The following is a 20429-nucleotide window of genomic DNA, read 5'->3' as shown; positions in this document are numbered from 1 at the left end:
TACGGTGGATACAGTCACAACACACAAGAACATACAGGTACGGGGTACAGTCACAACACACAAGAACATACAGGTACGGTGGATACAGTCACAACACACAAGAACATACAGGTACGGGGTACAGTCACAACACACAAGAACATACAGGTACGGTGTATGTTCTTGTACGGAAGGTACGGAACATACAGATAATACCACCAATGGCGGTAAACTCCGCCAGCTGACCTCGATAGCAGCCCAGGCAGAACTACCGGAAGAGGACCAGTAACACCGACTACGACGACCAACACCTCCAACAGCCCAGCAGACAACAACAGCCTCAACAGCCGAGCAGACAACAACAGCCCCAACAGCCGAGCAGACAACAACAGCCTCAACAGCCCAGCAGACAACAACAGCCTCAACAGCCCAGCAGACAACAACAGCCTCAACAGCCGAGCAGACAACAACAGCCTCAACAGCCGAGCAGACAACATCAGCCTCAACAGCCGAGCAGACAACAACAGCGTCAACAGCCGAGCAGACAACAACAGCCTCAACAGCCGAGCAGACAACAACAGCCTCAACAGCCGAGCAGACAACAACAGCCTCAACAGCCGAGCAGACAACAACAGCCTCAACAGCCGAGCAGACAACAACAGCCTCAACAGCCGAGCAGACAACAACAGTCTCAACAGCCGAGCAGACAACAACACCTCCAACAGCCGAGCAGACAACAACAGCCTCAACAGCCGAGCAGACAACAACAGCCTCAACAGCCCAGCAGACAACAGCAGCCTCAACAGCCGAGCAGACAACAACAGCCTCAACAGCCCAGCAGACAACAACAGCCTCAACAGCCCAGCAGACAACAACAGCCTCAACAGCCGAGCAGACAACAACAGCCTCAACACCCGAGCAGACAACAACAGCCTCAACAGCCGAGCAGACAACAACAGCCCCAACAGCCGAGCAGACAACAACAGCCTCAACAGCCCAGCAGACAACAACAGCCTCAACAGCCCAGCAGACAACAACAGCCTCAACAGCCGAGCAGACAACAACAGCCTCAACACCCGAGCAGACAACAACAGCCTCAACAGCCGAGCAGACAACAACAGCCCCAACAGCCGAGCAGACAACAACAGCCTCAACAGCCGAGCAGACAACAACAGCCTCAACAGCCCAGCAGACAACAGCAGCCTCAACAGCCCAGCAGACAACAACAGCCTCAACAGCCGAGCAGACAACAACAGCCTCAACAGCCCAGCAGACAACAACAGCCTCAACAGCCGAGCTGACAACAACAGCCTCAACAGCCGAGCAGACAACAACAGCCCCAACAGCCGAGCAGACAACAACAGCCTCAACAGCCGAGCAGACAACAACACCTCCAACAGCCGAGCAGACAACAACAGCCTCAACAGCCGAGCAGACAACAACAGCCTCAACAGCCGAGCAGACAACAACAGCCTCAACAGCCGAGCAGACAACAACAGCCTCAACAGCCGAGCAGACAACAACAGCCTCAACAGCCCAGCAGACAACAACAGCCTCAACAGCCCAGCAGACAACAACAGCCTCAACAGCCGAGCAGACAACAACAGCCTCAACAGCCGAGCAGACAACAACAGCCTCAACAGCCGAGCAGACAACAACAGTCTCAACAGCCGAGCAGACAACAACACCTCCAACAGCCGAGCAGACAACAACAGCCCCAACAGTCGACAGACTGAGAGAGACCCCTGGAGAACCAGGGGAGGAATAGTGACAACAACAGACTGAGAGAGACCCCTGGAGAACCAGGGGGAGGAATAGTGACAACAACAGACTGAGAGAGACCCCTGGAGGACCAGGGGAAGGAATAGTGACAACAACAGACTGAGAGAGACCCCTGGAGAACCAGGGGAAGGAATAGTGACAACAACAGACTGAGAGAGACCCCTGGAGAACCAGGGGGAGGAATAGTGACAACAACAGACTGAGAGAGACCCCTGGAGAACCAGGGGAGGAATAGTGACAACAACAGACTGAGAGAGATCCCTGGAGAACCAGGGGAGGAATAGTGACAACCACAGAGAAGGTAACAGGGACCAACATCGTAAACCTTTTTTTTCAGATCCAAAAACAGAGATTGGAGTAGGAACAGAAACTTAGACGATCCAGAGGACCACTGGCGTCCAGACGACGACGACGACGCTGGAGGAGGAGGACGGATTATCAGCCCCAGAGATAGTAACCAGCTGCCCAGAGGAGACGACCCGACGGGAGGACGACCTGCCGAGACGGCGACGGACAAAACAGGAACTAGCCCATGCAGTTGTCTCAGAAGTAGACCTGACAGCCCAAGAATGATTAATGCTCATAAAAAGTCTCTTTTGTCGCAGAACACCAACACGATGAGCACGGGAAACAGCAATAAACGACTCTCTCAACGATTTAGAAGCCAAAATTAATGTCTCCTGGTTGAAAGTGACGAGAGAACTGAAGACAAACCTGCTAGGTTTACCACAACACAATACTAACATGCTCTTTCACTTTCCTACAGGTATGTGCACCCAAAAAACCCACCTGCACATCTAGAATGTGTGCAGGTGTGTGTGCTTCGCCTACACCCAAAGATACAGGAAGTGAGGACCAACCTGCTCTCAGCTGTCCAAGAGAGACACAAGCCAAATATGACAGTAGAGGAAAAAGCCGCCCTAAAGAACCTGCAAAACAGGGCTGACATAGTCATCAAACCAGCGGACAAAGGAGCAATGGTTGTAATATGAAAAACAGAGAATTACAGGAAGGAAATGATACGGCTACTGTTGGACAGGGGCACATACCAGCCAGTCCAGAACCAGTCCGTGGCCCTTAAGAATACACAGATCAGGAGTAAGACCCTTGGTCGTAAAGTCCTACAGAAATGAAGACTCATGGACGGGACGCCAGGGAGGTCTATTCTGAGCGGAGATAAGAGATATTTTTCTTAACTTCCCGTCGAAAGTCTCGGCTCTATACATCCTCGCGAATATCTTTAAAGAAAGGTTAGAAGCAACTGGCTCATGGCCAGGCCGGCCAGTAGTGAGTGGCTGCCAAGTACCAACAAAACCTGTTGTCCTCAGGTGTTCAGCTCTACTCACACCACTATTAAAACTTCTCCCGGAATGACTGAAGGATACTACGGACTTCCTCATACGCCTGCGGAACTATAATGACTTTCTGCCACATGTCTATTTTCGCTTGATGTAGTATCCTTGTACCCAAGTAACCCACAACGAGAGTAGCGACTTTTTTTACATAAACCCAAGATCCAGCACGAGCTTAAGGAGGCAGGTGTCTGAAGACCACCGACCAAAGAGCTCCTACAAGAGGCAATACTACAGGTCATGAGGGACACCATCATGACTTCCGACGGGAAAACCTACAGACAGAATAAAGGAACGGCGATTGGAAATATGGAAATATGGAAAGATAATAATATGGAAAATATTGACTTGGTAAAAACTTTATCTTAATTATGATGAGTTTGAAAAACGTTTTGATAAAAGTAAAAATGCTAATTTAGTTAATAATAACGGGGATGAGTTGTATACTTTACTGATACTGATCTATATTGTGGTACCAGAGCATAGTGTAAGGGAGCTGAAAGTCTAATGTTGGATCTAAGAAATTGTTTGTAAAGTACAGATAGGTAAGTTCACCTAGATGAGTGGCACACACGCTCTCCCACACTTCTCTCACGCTCACTCAGAAATAGTTAGCAAATATTTGAACTACTCCAACTAACGTAAAATCCACACTTAACATGGAGTACAAACAGTCAATCTTTAAAGCTTAAATAGCAATGATGGAAGATACAGAACAATAGAAAGAAGAAGGTATCTCGCTGATACTTCACGTTGGTGTAGTTTATTCTCTGTGTACAGATCAATAAACTTGGTAACATTATAAGACATAAACACAAAGATGCCTATAAGTATTTAGTGTTCGCGTGATGCGTAAAGACCAGCGGTAGTTGTTATGATACGAAACAGTTGTAGGATGAAGTAGACTAGAGAAAGATGTCTTCAGTTCTTTGATACTATGTAAAACAGCAAAGATCCTGAAAGATTGAGTTGGTAAGATTTGTAACTCATAAAACACAAACATAAAGTTGAACTAATACATGGTCACAGTTGACTTAAAGTTTGACGTAAAGTCATATAGATTTGTTTGAATGATTTTGTTAGAGTAAACGAAAAGATAACTTAGTTATTTCGCAGTAAGATGACTTAGTAAAATATTGTTAATAATAAGAGTAAGTATCTGTTGTACAACTTACTAATTTATTGAACTACGATGCACTACCGAGGTTAACTTATGGGAAGAGTAACACTTTGATTTGAAAACGTAACATGCAACACCCAGGAAAAGAATGAAGGGTGACGAGATTGTCAGGAATTTGAATGGAATGTATAGTTAGGCCTAGGGATGAGGGTCAAAGGTCATCAACGCTCATCTACTCACCTACTCTCGCTCTCATCACACATGCTCACACTAATCGCACACACACACACACACTCTCGAGGAGGGGTACTGAAAACAAAAGGCTGGCATTCCGAATGGGTAACTATGAGGAGATAAGAAGACTCCTAACAGATATAACATGGGATACAGAGCTCAGGGGAAAGACGGCCCAAGACATGATGGACTACGTCATGCAGAAATGCAAGGATGCAGCAAACAAGTATGTCCCAGTCCAAAAGGAAGACAACGAAATGAAGACGAGAAACCCATGGTTTAATCAGAGATGTAGGCTAGCTAAGCAGCAAAGTAAAAGGGCATGGAGAAACTATAGGAATAGCAGGACACTTGAGAGCAGAGAAAGATACCAGGGGGTCAGGAATGAATATGTCAGGATGAGAAGAGAGGCAGAAAGACAATACGAAAATGACATCGCGAGCAAGGTAAAGTCTTAACCTAAATTGCTGCACAACCACATCAGGAGATAAACAACAGTAAAGGAACAGGTAATGAAATTAAGGATAGGGGCACAAAGATTCACTACAAACGATAAGGAGGTGTGTGAGGAACTGAATAAGAAATTCCAGGAGGTCTTCACCTTAGAGCAAGGAGAAATTCCAGAGATAAGAGAGGGAATTGTTAACCAGGAACCACTGGAAGAATTTGAGATTACCAGTGAGGAAGTAAGGAAGTTGTTACTAGAGTTGGATGTGACAAAGACTATAGGCCCAGATGGAATTTCCCCTTGGATACTAAAGGAAGGAGCAGAAGCACTGTGCTTACCCTCTCCATAGTGTATAACAAATCACTGGCAACAGGGAACTGCCAGAAATTTGGAAAGTAGCTTATGTGGTCCCGATATATAGGAAAGGGGATAGACAGGAGGTACTGAACTACAGACCAGTGTCCCTAACCTGCATACCATGCAAGCTGATGGAGAAGATTGTGTGAAGAAAGCTAGTGGAACATCTGGAGCGAAGGAACTTTGTATCACAGCATGAACATGGGTTCAGGGATGGTAAGTCCTGCCTCACACGGTTAATTGAATTCTACGGCCAGGCAACAAAGATCAGGCAAGAGAGGGATGGGCAGACTGCATATTTTTGGATTGCCAGAAAGCCTTTGATACAGTACCACACAAGAGGCTAGTGATAAAGCTGAAGATGCAGGCTGGAGTGAAAGGGAAAATACTCCATTGGATAAGGGAATGCCTAAGCAACAGAAGACAACGAGTCACTGTGAGAGGTGAGGTCTCAGATTGGCGAGACCTCACAAGTGGAGTCCCGCAGGGGTCAGTCCTTGGACCTATACTGTTTCTGATATATGTAAATGATCTCCCGGAGGGTATAGACTCGTTTCTCTCAATGTTTGCTGATGACAGAGGAGGATAGTAGGCTACAAGATGACCTGGACAGATTGAATGAATGGTACAACAAATGGCTGCTCATGTTCAACCCAAGTAAATGCAAAGTAATGAAACTAGGCGGCGGAAACAGAAGGCCAGACACAGGATACAGAATGGGAGATGAGGTCTTCGAATGGAAAGAAAGATCTAGGGGTTGATATCACACCAAACCTGCCTCTTGAAGCCCACATAAAAAGAATTACGTCTGTGGTGAACCAGTGGTGAACCTGTGGTGAACCAGTGGTGAACCTGTGGTGAACCAGTGGTGAACCAGTGGTGAACCAGTGGTGAACCTGTGGTGAACCAGTGATGAACCAGTGGTGAACCAGTGGTCAACCAGTGGTCAACCAGTGGTGAACCAGTTGTCAACAGGTGGTGAACCAGTGATGAACCAGTGGCGAACCTGTGGTCAACCAGTGGTGAACCAGTGGTCAGTCAGTGGTGAAACAGTGGTCAACCAGTGGTCAGTCAGTGATGAACCAGTGGCCAACCAGTGGTCAGTCAGTGGTGAACCAGTGGTGAACCAGTGGTCAGTCAGTGGTGAAACAGTGGTGAACCAGTGGTCAGTCGGTGGTGAACCACTGGTCAACCAGTGGTCAGTCAGTGGTCAACCAGTGGTCAGTCAGTGGTGAACCAGTGGCGAACCAGTGGCGAACCTGTGGTCAAACAGTGGTCAGTCAGTGGTCAACCAGTAGTCAGTCAGTGGTGAACCAGTGGTCAACCAGTAGTCAACTCACCTTCTAAACACCTGACACAGGTATATGTGTCAGACAAGACACCCGACGTTGTATGCATGTATATCTGTGTAGTGTCACGACATAACACTCGTCAGTGAATGTGACCTTCACATACACCACACATTTAGTTGTTGATTTATTGTGCATGATTATTGCCCGAGTATTCTGTTTGGGACTCCTGTGACCCTTTGCAAACCGGCATGTTAGGTACGCCGTGTTAGTTATTGGCTGTCAATCATGTTAAGTTAGGTTTTTGTCCACGAGTGATAATATCCTTACTGAGGTCAATCTAAGGTAAATCAAGCACCATTTTATTAGTGGTTAAGTATAAATAAACTAATGTTAAGCATAATGCAGTGTTTCCGTTGAACCACTTCCAAATACTGCTAAAAACTTTACTCTTACTTAAACTTTCAGCCCCAGGTGTCTTCAACACCGAGTTGCCTATTAGTCACTAAACTATAAATGTGATGAGGACCCCAGGAGTCCCTTAAATTGATGTAATTACATTGAGGAGATTCCCACGACCAGTGTGGATCAGGACCCGGTGAAGGCAGTCTGAGAGGAGACCAACAAGGACTCGACCGTGCTCCCAGACCTTGTACGCTCGCCCTCGTATCTGATGGCTTCCGACAGCTTCGTGAAGCGTCTGCCATATACACATGTGTGACCTTGCACGCAATTGTAGTCATGAAAAGTAAAACCCCACAATGGTACTGGAGGTGGTGTTAGCTGGGATGAGAGTGGTACTGGAGGTGGTGATGGTTGGGATGAGAGTGGTACTGGAGGTGGTGATGGTTGGGATGAGAGTGGTACTGGAGGTGGTGATGGTTGGGATGAGAGTGGTACTGGAGGTGGTGATGGTTGGGATGAGAGTGGTACTGGAGGTGGTGTTAGCTGGGATGAGAGTGGTACTGGAGGTGGTGATGATTGGGATGAGAGTGGTACTGGAGGTGGTGTTAGCTGGGATGAGAGTGGTACTGGAGGTGGTGATGGTTGGGGTGAGAGTAGTACTGGAGGTGGTGTTAGCTGGGATGAGAGTGGTACTGAAGTTGGTGATGGTTGGGGTGAGAGTGGTACTGGAGGTGGTGTTAGCTGGGATGAGAGTGGTACTGGTGGTGGTGTTAGCTGGGATGAGAGTGGTACTGGAGGTGGTGTTAGCTGGGATGAGAGTGGTACTGAAAGTGGTGATGGTTGGGGTGAGAGTGGTACTGGAGGTGGTGTTAGCTGGGGTGAAAGTGGTACTGGAGGTGGTGTTAGCTGGGGTGAGAGTGGTACTGGAGGTGGTGTTAGCTGGGGTGAGAGTGGTACTGGAGGTGGTGTTAGCTGGGGTGAGAGTGGTACTGGAGGTGGTGTTAGCTGGGATGAGAGTGGTACTGGACGTGGTGATGGTAGGGATGAGAGTGGTACTGGAGGTGGTGTTAGCTGGGATAAGAGTGGTACTGGAGGTGGTGATGGTTGGGATGAGAGTGGTACTGGAGGTGGTGATGGTTGGGATGAGAGTGGTACTGGAGATGGTGTTAGCTGGGATGAGAGTGGTACTGGTGGTGGTGTTAGCTGGGGTGAGAGTGGTACTGGAGGTGGTGATGGTTGGGGTGAGAGTGGTACTGGAGGTGGTGATGGTTGGGGTGAGAGTGGTACTGGAGGTGGTGATGGTTGGGGTGAGAGTGGTACTGGAGGTGGTGTTAGCTGGGATGAGAGTGGTACTGGAGGTGGTGTTAGCTGGGATGAGAGTGGTACTGGAGGTGGTGATGGTTGGGATGAGAGTGGTACTGGAGGTGGTGTTAGCTGGGATGAGAGTGGTACTGGAGGTGGTGATGGTTGGGATGAGAGTGGTACTGGAGGTGGTGTTAGCTGGGATGAGAGTGGTACTGGAGGTGGTGATGGTTGGGGTGAGAGTAGTACTGGAGGTGGTGTTAGCTGGGATGAGAGTGGTACTGAAGTTGGTGATGGTTGGGGTGAGAGTGGTACTGGAGGTGGTGTTAGCTGGGATGAGAGTGGTACTGGTGGTGGTGTTAGCTGGGATGAGAGTGGTACTGGAGGTGGTGTTAGCTGGGATGAGAGTGGTACTGGAGGTGGTGATGGTTGGGATGAGAGTGGTACTGGAGGTGGTGATGGTTGGGATGAGAGTGGTACTGGAGGTGGTGATGGTTGGGATGAGAGTGGTACTGGAGGTGGTGATGGTTGGGATGAGAGTGGTACTGGAGGTGGTGATGGTTGGGATGAGAGTGGTACTGGAGGTGGTGTTAGCTGGGATGAGAGTGGTACTGGAGGTGGTGATGGTTGGGATGAGAGTGGTACTGGAGGTGGTGATGGTTGGGATGAGAGTGGTACTGGAGGTGGTGTTAGCTGGGATGAGAGTGGTACTGGAGGTGGTGATGGTTGGGATGAGAGTGGTACTGGAGGTGGTGTTAGCTGGGATGAGAGTGGTACTGGAGGTGGTGATGGTTGGGGTGAGAGTAGTACTGGAGGTGGTGTTAGCTGGGATGAGAGTGGTACTGAAGTTGGTGATGGTTGGGGTGAGAGTGGTACTGGAGGTGGTGTTAGCTGGGATGAGAGTGGTACTGGTGGTGGTGTTAGCTGGGATGAGAGTGGTACTGGAGGTGGTGTTAGCTGGGATGAGAGTGGTACTGAAAGTGGTGATGGTTGGGGTGAGAGTGGTACTGGAGGTGGTGTTAGCTGGGGTGAAAGTGGTACTGGAGGTGGTGTTAGCTGGGGTGAGAGTGGTACTGGAGGTGGTGTTAGCTGGGGTGAGAGTGGTACTGGAGGTGGTGTTAGCTGGGGTGAGAGTGGTACTGGAGGTGGTGTTAGCTGGGATGAGAGTGGTACTGGACGTGGTGATGGTTGGGATGAGAGTGGTACTGGAGGTGGTGTTAGCTGGGATAAGAGTGGTACTGGAGGTGGTGATGGTTGGGATGAGAGTGGTACTGGAGGTGGTGATGGTTGGGATGAGAGTGGTACTGGAGGTGGTGTTAGCTGGGATGAGAGTGGTACTGGTGGTGGTGTTAGCTGGGGTGAGAGTGGTACTGGAGGTGGTGATGGTTGGGGTGAGAGTGGTACTGGAGGTGGTGATGGTTGGGGAGAGAGTGGTACTGGAGGTGGTGATGGTTGGGGTGAGAGTGGTACTGGAGGTGGTGTTAGCTGGGATGAGAGTGGTACTGGAGGTGGTGTTAGCTGGGATGAGAGTGGTACTGGAGGTGGTGATGGTTGGGATGAGAGTGGTACTGGAGGTGGTGTTAGCTGGGATGAGAGTGGTACTGGAGGTGGTGTTAGCTGGGATGAGAGTGGTACTGGAGGTGGTGATAGTTGGGATGAGAGTGGTACTGGAGGTGGTGTTAGCTGGGATGAGAGTGGTACTGGTGGTGGTGTTAGCTGGGGTGAGAGTGGTACTGGAGGTGGTGTTAGCTGGGGTGAGAGTGGTACTGGAGGTGGTGATGGTTGGGATGAGAGTGGTACTGGAGGTGGTGTTAGCTGGGATGAGAGTGGTACTGGAGGTGGTGATGGTTGGGATGAGAGTGGTACTGGAGGTGGTGTTAGCTGGGATGAGAGTGGTACTGGAGGTGGTGATGGTTGGGATGAGAGTGGTACTGGTGGTGGTGTTAGCTGGGGTGAGAGTGGTACTGGAGGTGGTGTTAGCTGGGGTGAGAGTGGTACTGGAGGTGGTGTTAGCTGGGATGAGAGTGGTACTGGAGGTGGTGTTAGCTGGGATGAGAGTGGTACTGGAGGTGGTGATGGTTGGGGTGAGAGTGGTACTGGTGGTGGTGTTAGCTGGGGTGAGAGTGGTACTGGAGGTGGTGTTAGCTGGGATGAGAGTGGTACTGGAGGTGGTGTTAGCTGGGATGAGAGTGGTACTGGAGGTGGTGTTAGCTGGGGTGAGAGTGGTACTGGAGGTGGTGATGGTTGGGATGAGAGTGGTACTGGAGGTGGTGTTAGCTGGGGTGAGAGTGGTACTGGAGGTGGTGATGGTTGGGGTGAGAGTGGTACTGGAGGTGGTGTTAGTTGGGAAGAGAGTGGTACTGGATGTGGTGTTAGCTGGGATGAGAGTGGTACTGGAGGTGGTGATGGTTGGGGTGAGAGTGGTACTGGATGTGGTGTTAGCTGGGATGAGAGTGGTACTGGATGTGGTGTTAGCTGGGATGAGAGTGGTACTGGAGGTGGTGATGGTTGGGGTGAGAGTGGTACTGGAGGTGGTGTTAGCTGGGATGAGAGTGGTACTGGTGGTGGTGTTAGCTGGGGTGAGAGTGGTACTGGAGGTGGTGATGGTTGGGGTGAGAGTGGTACTGGAGGTGGTGATGGTTGGGGTGAGAGTGGTACTGGAGGTGGTGATGGTTGGGGTGAGAGTGGTACTGGAGGTGGTGATGGTTGGGGTGAGAGTGGTACTGGAGGTGGTGTTAGCTGGGATGAGAGTGGTACTGGAGGTGGTGTTAGCTGGGATGAGAGTGGTACTGGAGGTGGTGATGGTTGGGATGAGAGTGGTACTGGAGGTGGTGTTAGCTGGGATGAGAGTGGTACTGGAGGTGGTGTTAGCTGGGATGAGAGTGGTACTGGAGGTGGTGATAGTTGGGATGAGAGTGGTACTGGAGGTGGTGTTAGCTGGGATGAGAGTGGTACTGGTGGTGGTGTTAGCTGGGGTGAGAGTGGTACTGGAGGTGGTGTTAGCTGGGGTGAGAGTGGTACTGGAGGTGGTGATGGTTGGGATGAGAGTGGTACTGGAGGTGGTGTTAGCTGGGATGAGAGTGGTACTGGAGGTGGTGATGGTTGGGATGAGAGTGGTACTGGTGGTGGTGTTAGCTGGGGTGAGAGTGGTACTGGAGGTGGTGTTAGCTGGGGTGAGAGTGGTACTGGAGGTGGTGATGGTTGGGATGAGAGTGGTACTGGAGGTGGTGTTAGCTGGGATGAGAGTGGTACTGGAGGTGGTGATGGTTGGGGTGAGAGTGGTACTGGAGGTGGTGTTAGCTGGGGTGAGAGTGGTACTGGAGGTGGTGATGGTTGGGGTGAGAGTGGTACTGGAGGTGGTGTTAGCTGGGATGAGAGTGGTACTGGAGGTGGTGATGGTTGGGGTGCGAGTGGTACTGGTGGTGGTGTTAGCTGGGGTGAGAGTGGTACTGGAGGTGGTGTTAGCTGAGGTGAGAGTGGTACTGGAAGTGGTGATGGTTGGGATGAGAGTGGTACTGGAGGTGGTGATGGTTGGGATGAGAGTGGTACTGGAGGTGGTGTTAGCTGGGGTGAGAGTGGTACTGGAGGTGGTGATGGTTGGGGTGAGAGTGGTACTGGAGGTGGTGTTAGTTGGGAAGAGATTGGTACTGGATGTGGTGTTAGCTGGGATGAGAGTGGTACTGGAGGTGGTGATGGTTGGGGTGAGAGTGGTACTGGATGTGGTGTTAGCTGGGATGAGAGTGGTACTGGATGTGGTGTTAGCTGGGGTGAGAGTGGTACTGGAGGTGATGTTAGCTGGGATCAGAGTGGTACTGGAGGTGGTGATGGTTGGGGTGAGAGTGGTACTGGAGGTGGTGATGGTTGGGAGGAGAGTGGTACTGGATGTGGTGTTAGTTGGGAAGAGAGTGGTACTGGATGTGGTGTTAGCTGGGATGAGAGTGGTACTGGATGTGGTGTTAGCTGGGATGAGAGTGGTACTGGATGTGGTGTTAGCTGGGATGAGAGTGGTACTGGATGTGGTGTTAGCTGGGATGAGAGTGGTACTGGAGGTGGTGATGGTTTGGATGAGAGTGGTACTGGAGGTGGTGATGGATGGGGTGAGAGTGGTACTTGAGGTGGTGATGGTTGGGGTGAGAGTGGTACTGGAGGTGGTGTTAGCTGGGATGAGAGTGGTACTGGAGGTGGTGATGGTTGGGATGAGAGTGGTACTGGAGGTGGTGTTAGCTGGGATGAGAGTGGTACTGGAGGTGGTGATGGTTGGGATGAGAGTGGTGTGAGGGGGATGGTTCACCAGCTCACTTACAATAGTGCTCTTATGCCTGTGGAGGCCAGTACACTTGCTAAGTGCACTTGTTAAGTGCGCGGACCTAAGTTTGGTAACCATTACCCGAAACATCTTGTGTTTGGGCTCATGGGAGAGTCCCAGTCATCAGCATTCCAGAAATGTTTCCCCTGGCTGGGGTAGCACGTCTGTGGACAGAGATATAACAATAGCATCTTTTCATTGTAAGCTTGGAGGGACTCAAGATTTGCGCGGGAATCTTGGGAGGCCTGGGACAGCGTGGGCGAGCGTGGGCCTCCCGCTAGCTCCAGCATTGTCGTCATGGCAACGGCAGGCGTCCATCTTGAGCCGCCATGTTGGTCGGCCATTTTGGAGTGCCCTGGGGCCATGGTACACCGTCTCCGATTGGTTGAGAGGGGTAGGCCGCTGTGTGCCTCCCTCTGATTGGTTCTTTTGAGGCAGAGCCCGGGAAGCCGGTGTTCCTGTCCCAAGACATCATTCTGCTCCAGTCACCACCCCAGCCTGACGTCTCTCTCTTGCCCATTCGGCCAAATTGGGTAAGACGACGTCGTGGTGACTGTCGCCTCAGCTCCTCCACTCCCGCCCCCACCAAGACCGCCAGCTGCACAGACAGAATCCAGCTGGAATCCTCGTTGAGGGGTAGATAGATAGGGAACGAGTGAGAGAAATCTTGGATCGTGGGTAATTTGCATACGAGGAGCAACAGACTCGTGGGTCCCCACTCCAGTGATTATAGACGTTCTAATTCCTGCTAGTGCTTTGTAGCAGTCGAGGGGAACGGGGAAATTCGTGCCAAGTGTTCAGGGGGCAGTTTTCTCATAGAAATTCGTGGAAATCTCAAGTCAGTGTTTTGGCGCCAAAGTGATGGGAGTACTACGCTTGCTCGGGAGGGGTAGGCTGCCACAGTCTACCACCCACCACCTAGCGCGCCGCCACCTACACCACCTACCGCCACCTAGCGCGCCGCCACCTACACCACCTACCGCCACCTAGCGCGCCGCCACCTACACCACCTACCACCACCTAGCGCGCCACCACCTACACCACCTACTGCCACCAAGCGCGCCGCCACCTACACCACCTACCGCCACCTAGCGCGCCGCCACCTACACCACCTACCGCCACCTAGCGCGCCGCCACCTACACCACCTACCGCCACCTAGCGCGCCGCCACCTACACCACCTACCGCCACCTAGCGCGCCGCCACCTACACCACCTACCACCACCTAGCGCGCCGCCACCTACACCACCTACCGCCACCTAGCGCGCCGCCACCTACACCACCTACCGCCACCTAGCGCGCCACCACCTACACCACCTACCGCCACCTAGCGCGCCGCCACCTACACCACCTACCGCCACCTACCGCCACCTAGCGCGCCGCCACCTACACCACCTACTGCCACCTAGCGCGCCGCCACCTACACCACCTACCGCTACCTAGCGCGCCGCCACCTACCGCCACCTAGCGCGCCGCCACCTACACCACCTACTGCCACCTAGCGCGCCGCCACCTACACCACCTACTGCCACCTAGCGCGCAGCCACCTACACCACCTACCGCCACCTAGCGCGCCGCCACCTACACCACCTACCGCCACCTAGCGCGCCGCCACCTACACCACCTAGCGCGCCGCCACCTACACCACCTATTGCCACCTAGCGCGCCGCCACCTACACCACCTACCGCCACCTAGCGCGCCGCCACCTACACCACCTAGCGCGCCGCCACCTACACCACCTACCGCCACCTAGCGCGCCGCCACCTACACCACCTAGCGCGCCGCCACCTACTGCCACCTAGCGCGCCGCCACCTACACCACCTACCGCCACCTAGCGCGCCGCCACCTATACCACCTACCGCCACCTAGCGCGCCGCCACCTACACCACCTACCGCGCCGCCACCTACACCACCTACTGCCACCTAGCGCGCCGCCACCTACACCACCTACCGCCACCTAGCGCGCCGCCACCTACACCACCTACCGCCACCTAGCGCGCCGCCACCTACACCACCTACTGCCACCTAGCGCGCCGCCACCTACACCACCTACCGCCACCTAGCGCGCCGCCACCTACACCACCTACCTCCACCTAGCGCGCCGCCACCTACCGCGCCGCCACCTACACCACCTAGCGCGCCGCACCCTACACCACCTAGCGCGCCGCCACGTACACCACCTACCGCCACCTAGCGCGCCGCCACCTACACCACCTACCGCCACCTAGCGCGTCGCCACCTAGCGCGCCGCCACCTACACCACCTACCGCCACCTAGCGCGCCGCCACCTACACCACCTACCGCCACCTAGTGCGCCGCCACCTACACCACCTACCGCCACCTAGCGCGCCGCCACCTACACCACCTAGCGCGCCGCCACCTACACCACCTACCGTGCCGTGAGCCAGCCACCCGCCAGCAGGGGGCCTGAAGTACCGGCACTTGATTGACTGTGGGAAGAGAACCGTCATTTTAGAATAACGTAAACGTGGTGATTAACGTTCTTAATCACCTGAATTGGTCTGAGTATGGAAGCCTCGGACGGAATTCAGACCTTAATGTAAATTGCTGAGCCAGTGTGAAAAGTTGCGTATTAATTGATTAATTATTGATCTTGAGGATAGTAATTAATAACTCTAAGGGTAATCACGAGTGATTACCGTTCTCTTATCACTTTGGACATTGTAAATCAGAATTTACCATCGTTGAGTGATAGTAACCGATAATGTAAAGTAACGTAAATTAACGTAACTAGTAAAGAGATTAATCAGCTGTCTGGAAGTACAGGAATTAATGGGATTTACTCACTGAATGCTCGACGGGTAGAGTATTTATGTAATTTCCGCGTTACTAGGGACAGTTGTAAGTTAATAAATTAACGTAAATGTTACCTTGTTATTAACGTAAATGTTACTTTGTCATTAACGTAAATCAATTGTTGTTGATTGTTGATCGTCCGTGGGACGGAGTGTTAACGTAATATAAAGATTAATTCGAGGAAGGGTTGATGGAGTTGCCAGTGAACCCATTAGTCATTGTTGTCATTGACAGGCTACTGATATGAGAGCATTACAACCGCTAGTGCAGGTGTGGACTGCACAGAGGTGTAGAACAGTTAGGAGGTTACTGGAGACGTGTCTCAGAACCTACTGTGTCATAGTTACAGGTGTGATTATAGATCTGTTATTGCCTGCTTGTTTGATTCCTCTGTGTTCACGCTTATGTTCGAGTTAGTTCATTATGCAGTCCGAGGGGCAGGGGCCAGATTCACGAAAGCACTTACGCCAGCACATACGAACCCGTACATCTTTTGTCAATCTTTCGGGGCTTTGTTTACAATTATTAAACAGTTAATGAGCTCCGAAGCACCAGGAGGCTGTTTATAACAATAACAACAGTTGATTGTGAAGTTTTCATGCTTGTAAACTGTTTAATAAATGTAACCAAAGCCGTCAAAGATTGACGAAAGATGTACACGTTCGTAAGTACTTGCGTAACTGTTTCGTGAAATCTGGCCCTGGTGTCTAGCTGTCATTGATAGTGTCACAGGAAGGATCTCCAGTAACGTCATTGACATTTCCTTTGTTTTTGTTGTAGTAGTTAGTACTTTATTGAATAAACTAAGTTGTTATGTTGAACACTGTCTGCGTTACACCCCTCACATTTATATGGTTCTGTAAGTGTACTCTCACACTCCACTATTATATTGAAACTGATTCTTGAGTTTTGGACCAAATATACGGCACCACACAACAATAAATTATTGTTGTGAGAGCCCACGACCTACTCGTTAGATTCGCTTCAGCGAATGGCGAAGGTCGACGGCCGATAGTGGAGGGGATTTAAACTTTTTGGGGTCTCTCGGCGTTTGCCTAGTCAATTGTTCATAAATGGTCCCAGAGTGAGGAATGAGCTGCTTACTACACTGGTGTGTTAGCTAAGCAAGTCCTTCCTCAGGCGACCTAATTGAATATCACGACAGGAATAAAGGTTAAAAGAATTAAAGAAAATTTTTAGAAATTTTCCGAGCTCAATTCCTTACTATTCCATATTCCATATCCTCAAACTCTCACAATTGGTACTGGAGGTGGTGTTAGCTGGGGTGAGAGTGGTACTGGAGGTGGTGTTAGCTGGGGTGAGAGTGGTACTGGAGGTGGTGTTACCTGGGGTGAGAGTGGTACTGGAGATGGTGTTAGCTGGGGTGAGAGTGGTACTGGAGGTGGTGTTACCTGGGATGAGAGTGGTACTGGAGATGGTGTTAGCTGGTATGAGAGTGGTACTGGAGGTGGTGATGGTTGGGATGAGAGTGGTACTGGAGGTGGTGATGGATGGGATGAGAGTGGTACTGGAGGTGGTGTTAGCTGGGATGAGAGTGGTACTGGAGGTGGTGTTAGCTGGGATGAGAGTGGTACTGGAGGTGGTGATGGTTGGGATGAGAGTGGTACTGGAGGTGGTGTTAGCTGGGGTGAGAGTGGTACTGGAGGTGGTGTTAGCTGGGGTGAGAGTGGTACTGGAGGTGGTGTTAACTGGGGTGAGAGTGGTACTGGAGGTGGTGTTAGCTGGGGTGAGAGTGGTATTGGAGGTGGTGTTAGCTGGGATGAGAGTGGTACTGGAGGTGGTGATGGTTGGGATGAGAGTGGTACTGGAGGTGGTGTTAGCTGGGATGAGAGTGGTTCTGGAGGTGGTGTTAGCTGGGGTGAGAGTGGGACTGGAGGTGGTGTTAGCTGGGGTGAGAGTGGTACTGGAGGTGGTGTTAGCTGGGTGAGAGTGGTACTGGAGGTGGTGATGGTTGGGATGAGAGTGGTACTGGAGGTGGTGTTAGCTGGGATGAGAGTGGTACTGGAGGTGGTGTTAGCTGGGTGAGAGGGGTACTGGAGGTGGTGTTAGCTGGGTGAGAGGGGTACTGGAGGTGGTGTTAGCTGGGGTGAGAGTGGTACTGGAGGTGGTGTTAGCTGGGTGAGAGGGGTACTGGAGGTGGTGTTAGCTGGGGTGAGAGTGGTACTGGAGGTGCGGCGTTAACACTGTTATCAGTCTCAGGCGGATGTGTCCATATCTGTGTGTGTGGTGACCTTCCACTCCTCTCAGTTGTCTTTTATGGCTCCACAGTGTGTTGAGGAACCTGAAGCTGGCCACTGTGTAGTGAACTACCAGGTTGTTGTGTTGAGGAACCTGAAGCTGGTCACTGTGTAGTGAACTACCAGGTTGTTGTGTTGTGGAACCTGAAGCTGGCCACTGTGTAGTGAACTACCAGGTTGTTGTGTTGAGGAACCTGAAGCTGGCCACTGTGTAGTGAACTACCAAGTTGTTGTGTTGAGGAACCTGAAGCTGGCCACTGTGTAGTGAACTACCAGGTTGTTGTGTTGTGTTGAGGAACCTGAAGCTGGCTACTGTGTAGTGAACTACCAGGTTGTTGTGTTGTGTTGAGGAACCTGAAGCTGGCCACTGTGTAGTGAACTACCAGGTTGTTGTGTTGAGGAACCTGAAGCTGGTCACTGTGTAGTGAACTACCAGGTTGTTGTGTTGTGGAACCTGAAGCTGGCCACTGTGTAGTGAACTACCAGGTTGTTGTGTTGTGGAACCTGAAGCTGGCCACTGTGTAGTGAACTACCAGGTTGTTGTGTTGAGGAACCTGAAGCTGGCTACTGTGTAGTGAACTACCAGGTTGTTGTGTTGAGGAACCTGAAGCTGGCCACTGTGTAGTGAACTACCAGGTTGTTGTGTTGAGGAACCTGAAGCTGGTCACTGTGTAGTGAACTACCAGGTTGTTGTGTTGTGTTGAGGAACCTGAAGCTGGCCACTGTGTAGTGAACTACCAGGTTGTTGTGTTGAGGAACCTGAAGCTGGCCACTGTGTAGTGAACTACCAGGTTGTTGTGTTGAGGAACCTGAAGCTGGTCACTGTGTAGTGAACTACCAGGTTGTTGTGTTGTGTTGAGGAACCTGAAGCTGGCCACTGTGTAGTGAACTACCAGGTTGTTGTGTTGAGGAACCTGAAGCTGGCCACTGTGTAGTGAACTACCAGGTTGTTGTGTTGAGGAACCTGAAGCTGGCCACTGTGTAGTGAACTACCAGGTTGTTGTGTTGTGGAACCTGAAGCTGGTCACTGTGTAGTGAACTACCAGGTTGTTGTGTTGAGGAACCTGAAGCTGGTCACTGTGTAGTGAACTACCAGGTTGTTGTGTTGAGGAACCTGAAGCTGGTCACTGTGTAGTGAACTACCAGGTTGTTGTGTTGTGTTGAGGAACCTGAAGCTGGCCACTGTGTAGTGAACTACCAGGTTGTTGTGTTGTGTTGAGGAACCTGAAGCTGGTCACTGTGTAGTGAACTACCAGGTTGTTGTGTTGTGTTGTGGAACCTGAAGCTGGTCACTGTGTAGTGAACTACCAGGTTGTTGTGTTGAGGAACCTGAAGCTGGCCACTGTGTAGTGAACTACCAGGTTGTTGTGTTGAGGAACCTGAAGCTGGCCACTGTGTAGTGAACTACCAGGTTGTTGTGTTGAGGAACCTGAAGCTGGCCACTGTGTAGTGAACTACCAGGTTGTTGTGTTGAGGAACCTGAAGCTGGTCACTGTGTAGTGAACTACCAGGTTGTTGTGTTGAGGAACCTGAAGCTGGTCACTGTGTAGTGAACTACCAGGTTGTTGTGTTGTGTTGAGGAACCTGAAGCTGGTCACTGTGTAGTGAACTACCAGGTTGTTGTGTTGTGTTGAGGAACCTGAAGCTGGCCACTGTGTAGTGAACTACCAGGTTGTTGTGTTGAGGAACCTGAAGCTGGTCCACTGTGTAGTGAACTACCAGGTTGTTGTGTTGAGGAACCTGAAGCTGGCCACTGTGTAGTGAACTACCAGGTTGTTGTGTTGTGGAACCTGAAGCTGGCCACTGTGTAGTGAACTACCAGGTTGTTGTGTTGAGGAACCTGAAGCTGGCCACTGTGTAGTGAACTACCAGGTTGTTGTGTTGAGGAACCTGAAGCTGGTCACTGTGTAGTGAACTACCAGGTTGTTGTGTTGTGTTGAGGAACCTGAAGCTGGTCACTGTGTAGTGAACTACCAGGTTGTTGTGTTGTGTTGAGGAACCTGAAGCTGGCCACTGTGTAGTGAACTACCAGGTTGTTGTGTTGTGGAACCTGAAGCTGGCCACTGTGTAGTGAACTACCAGGTTGTTGTGTTTTGTTGAGGAACCTGAAGCTGGCCACTGTGTAGTGAACTACCAGGTTGTTGTGTTGTGGAACCTGAAGCTGGCCACTGTGTAGTGAACTACCAGGTTGTTGTGTTGAGGAACCTGAAGCTGGTCACTGTGTAGTGAACTACCAGGTTGTTGTGTTTTGTTGAGGAACCTGAAGCTGGCCACTGTGTAGTGAACTACCAGGTTGTTGTGTTGTGGAACCTGAAGCTGGCCACTGTGTAGTGAACTACCAGGTTGTTGTGTTGAGGAACCTGAAGCTGGTCACTGTGTAGTGAACTACCAGGTTGTTGTGTTGTGTTGAGGAACCTGAAGCTGGCCACTGTGTAGTGAACTACCAGGTTGTTGTGTTGAGGAACCTGAAGCTGGTCACTGTGTAGTGAACTACCAGGTTGTTGTGTTGTGTTGAGGAACCTGAAGCTGGCCACTGTGTAGTGAACTACCAGGTTGTTGTGTTGTGGAACCTGAAGCTGGCCACTGTGTAGTGAACTACCAGGTTGTTGTGTTGAGGAACCTGAAGCTGGCCACTGTGTAGTGAACTACCAGGTTGTTGTGTTGTGTTGAGGAACCTGAAGCTGGTCACTGTGTAGTGAACTACCAGGTTGTTGTGTTGAGGAACCTGAAGCTGGTCACTGTGTAGTGAACTACCAGGTTGTTGTGTTGAGGAACCTGA

The sequence above is a fragment of the Procambarus clarkii genome, chromosome 46, assembly GCF_040958095.1.
Source record: "Procambarus clarkii isolate CNS0578487 chromosome 46, FALCON_Pclarkii_2.0, whole genome shotgun sequence".
In the NCBI taxonomy this organism is placed as follows: Eukaryota; Metazoa; Arthropoda; class Malacostraca; order Decapoda; family Cambaridae; genus Procambarus; species Procambarus clarkii.
The sequence above is the reverse complement of the archived record's forward strand: the minus strand, read 5'-3'. Positions refer to the sequence as shown.